This window comes from Miscanthus floridulus, chromosome 4 (genome assembly GCF_019320115.1).
Source record: "Miscanthus floridulus cultivar M001 chromosome 4, ASM1932011v1, whole genome shotgun sequence".
Lineage (NCBI taxonomy): Eukaryota > Viridiplantae > Streptophyta > Magnoliopsida > Poales > Poaceae > Miscanthus > Miscanthus floridulus.
In genome coordinates, this window is record NC_089583.1 from 2,408,175 (window position 1) to 2,412,388 (window position 4,214).

Below are 4,214 nucleotides of genomic sequence, written 5' to 3' on the forward strand. Positions count from 1 at the left end.
GATGGGGTCGTAGTTGGCCGGAATACGCGGAGTTCCACTGATTCGTACAAAGTTATCGGGGTCGCATGACCCCGACACATGCACTGTGGCTTCGCCGCTGATCAGAGTGTTCAAGTGCTCACCATTGTCAAAGAAGGATGAGAACTCTACTGCTTAGGCTATCTATTATCCTGAAGTTAAGAGCTTAGATCATATTTTTTTGTTTGTATCTCTATATTAGTAAATAAAACAGTGTAATAAAAGAACACAGTTGACCACTCGCTCTGACATGTAACCGGTGTGTTTGAACATTCATAGGGACTTTTTTTTACTTCTGGCTATTCAGCTTCTAGACCCTTTATCCGTCCCTTCCATTTGCTTGTACACTACGGGAGAGACAAAATTCCCCGAGTGTCTCTGGCTTCCCCGAGTGCCAAAAATCGGGCACTCGGGGAAGAATTGCACTCGGGGAAGAGAGGCTTTCCCGAGTGCCGCAGAGATCCTGGCACTCGGTAAAGAGCAGCACTCGGCAAAGGCCCTCTTCCCCGAGTGCAACACTCGGGGAAGATCGACACTCGGCAAAGAAACATGTTACTTGACGGTCCACCCCACCCACGCCGTTAAAACTTTAAAAAAAAAATTCTTCCCCGAGTGCCTTCCCTGGCACTTGGCGAAGAGGCCCTTTCCCGAGTGCCAGAACAGGGCACTCGGGGAAGAGGCTGCCTTCCCCGAGTGTCCTGTCCTGGCACTCGGGAAAAGGGCCTCTTCCCCGAGTGCCAGGGAAGGCACTCGGGGAAGAATTTTTGTTTTTTTGTTTTTTCTGCCTCATTTATTTTGTGAGGCCTTCCCACATTATTTAAAACTCCCTGTTCAAATTTGGGACAATTTTGACTTTTTTTGTTATATTTCGTTAGTTTTTTTTTCGTTTCGTTGAATTTTTTTGCATACTTCGAATTTGAACTACAGGTGCATGAAATAATGGAATTTGATGATTCAAAAAATTATATTAATGATATTTGGTGTATGTTGAGGCCTTATGCAGGAACTCGCATGAAATTTCGAGCATCTTGTTGACGTAACATAACGAACAACTTGCGGGAAAAGTGTTTTTAAATTATATAAAATCCGAACGAAGTCCAAAAATCACGAAACTTGTCTGGGCGTCGTGTTATCGCATGTAGAGGCTATGATAAAAAATCGAGAAGGTTTCGAGCAAGTTGCGATGTCAGATACCTAAAACCTAGACATCTCTGCATGTGATCACTTGCAGAGGCATGCAGAGATATCTAGGTTTTAGGCATCTGACGTCACAACTTGCTCGAAACCTTCTCAATTTTTTATCATAGCCTCTACATGCGATAACACGATGCCCAGACAAGTTTTGTGATTTCCGGACTTCGTTCGGATTTTATATAATTTAAATACACTTTTCCCGCAAGTTGTTCGTCATGTTACGTCAACAAGATGCTCAAAATTTCATGCGAGTTCCTGGATAAGGCCTCAACATACACCAAATATCATTAATATAATTTTTTGAATCACCAAATTCCATTATTTCATGCACCCGCAATTCAAATTCGAAGTATGAAAAAAATTCAACGAAACGAAAAAACCTAACGAAATATAACAAAAAAAAGTCAAAATTGTCCCAAATTTGAACAGGGAGTTTTAAATAATGTGGGAAGGCCTCACAAAATAAATTAGGTAGAAAAAACAAAAAAAATAAAATTTCTTCCCCGAGTGTCTTCCCTGGCACTCGGGGAAGAGGCCCTTTCCCGAGTGCCAGGACAGGACACTCGGGGAAGAAAAAAAAAGGCCCAGCAGGCCTTATCTAAACCTAACCGGCCACCCACCCGGCCACCCCACACCCGCACGCCGCCCGCTCGCCCGTACGCGCTACCCCGCCGCCGCCGCAGCAAGCCCCCCGCGCCGCGCGCCCCGGCAGCCCCCGCGCCGCGCGCCCTCGCATCCCCCGCAGGCCCCGCGCACCCGCATCCCCCGTAGGCCCCGCCGGCGCGCCCCCGCAGCCCCCGCACCGCGCGCCCCCGCATCCCCCGCAGGCCCCGCCGGCGCGCCCCCGCAGCCCCCGCGCCGCGCGCCCCCGCAGCCCTCGCAGGCCCTCGCCGGCGCCGTCGGCGCGACGGTCCCGACCTGTCGCTGTCACAGGTCGTCTCATTGGAGCAAAGTGTGCCAGGTTGTGGGTGCCTACTTCTGATTTATGATTCTAGATGCCCAAAAACTTTTCCTTTTATTTTGATTTAATTTTTGTTTTGACTGCACATTGATTTTGTTTCCAGGGATCTAATGGAGATGTATTGTCTATTTTTGGTGTGCCAACTAATGTGTCTTCGTGTCTTTGTGATGATGCTGGCTCCCCCTTCCTTCTCTAGAAATTGCTACACTGGTAATTGCTACTTTATCCATCTGTTCGGTGTCTTCCCTTCCTTGATTATGTCCAGAGACAGCAGAATGTAATAGTGGATTGTGGTGGAGGTACATACTGATTGCTTTTTGTAAATTGGTTGACACGGATGTATTGCTTTTGAGGAAAAAACATTAGTTTACACGTCAGCTTCAAAGGCAAGGCATGTTAGTGTTAGCATTATATATCTTTGTTATGGCTACCAAAATGATTCAGGATCAACATAGAATTAAAATTTCTTTTGGGCATAGTCCATTTTTTCCCTAGCTGTTATTGATCATGTGTAGCATAGGTAAATAGACCTGATTATCTTCATAACTGATTACTACTCAGGTAGGCTTGGTGAGTTAGTTTTAGTTTCTCTTATTAATCTGTCGACACATATCTTAATTAGTACATGTCAGTTGTTTTTGAAGCTGTCATGTTATCAGAGTATCAGATTGGTCTTTATATATGGGTGCTCCATTGATAACATGCTAATACTATGACCATGTGACCACTTCTCTGTAGTTACGATGTCCTACAAAGTGCCCTCATGATTTTTGATGAAATGTCTACATGGATATATTGGACAAAGATCTCAGGTACTGAGGTGTAGCATCTTTGCTCTGCTTATGCTATTAGTGTTAGTGTCAGTTTCAAAGGCAAGACATATTAGTGTTAGCATTATATACTTTTTTATGGCTACAAAAAAGATTCAGGGACAACGTAGAATTAAAATTTCTTTTGGGCATACTTCATGTTTTTCCCTACCTGTTACTGATCATGTGTAGCATAGTTAAATAGAGCTTCTTATCTTCATAACTGATCAAGGTTAGACAGCTCTGCATTCAGTTTACCATATGTTCCTTCCAGTTTGACCTCTTTAGTCCTTTGTCATAATTTATCTGCGGCAGGTTGTTCTGAGTCTTTTTTGTGTCTAATAACAAAGTTAGTTACCTGTCTAATCAACTGTCTTGGCTCCATACGTAATAATAATGATGTTGCTTTGGTTCTCCACCAAAAATAAAAGTTTGGGTTCACTGAATAAAGATACAAATATTATTGGACTAATTAGCGCTCTTTCAGGATCCTATGTTCACTTATTGAGATGGTAGGTCTATACTGCTTGTTTTAAGTTTTTTTATGTAGATACTCTTGCCGTCATTTCTAAGTGTGATGTTATTCTTCCTGAATGCAGAGGCTACACATGCATATGCAGGTGTTGGTTTTCATAATAAAGATCTTTCTTATTTTTAGATTTAGATTAGACTTATATACTTTGTTTACGTTTTCACTGCACATTGTTTCATATAATTCCTCACACCGCATTTTTTCTGTGTTGCTAACAATTGCTTTGTATTGCAAACACTTTTTATTCACTTCTCAGCCTCCATATGTACAACGCAGCGACAGGTACTTCCTATGTTGGTAAGTTGTCATTCTTTTCTCTCTTTTTTTAAGAAAATTCTGCAAACTATATTATGCCTGTGCATTTTTCTATGCTTTGCAATGCTATGATTTGTTTTCCTTTGGAATGGAACTCAAATTTGCTTAAATGTATGATCTGGAAATGCCATGTCTATGATTACCACGCACAAAAAACTGATTATCCTCCCAAAGGTCATCTAAAACAATTATAATCTTCTTACCAGGAAGTAGCTTTGTGAGGGAACTATGTACCACATGTCTTTCATTAGCCTGATTCTCTTTTTCAGATGTGAAATAATAGGCTCATGAATTTTATTCAAGTCAAATCTTTGTGACACATGGACCCATGCTTTAGAGTAACATTTGAACTTTGGATCATTATGAATCAATCTTGCAAAAGTTG

General features: G+C 42.3%; 1 long non-coding RNA gene across 1 annotated transcript; it reads left to right on the top strand.

The window, feature by feature from the left end:
- Positions 1-2,053: 2,053 nt before the first annotated feature.
- On the top strand, positions 2,054-3,813 carry LOC136550780 (uncharacterized). Its single transcript, XR_010782366.1, has 4 exons — positions 2,054-2,173; positions 2,277-2,383; positions 2,912-2,985; positions 3,771-3,813. It is a non-coding gene; the product is annotated as an uncharacterized lncRNA (long non-coding RNA).
- The last annotated feature ends 401 nt before the right edge of the window (positions 3,814-4,214 follow it).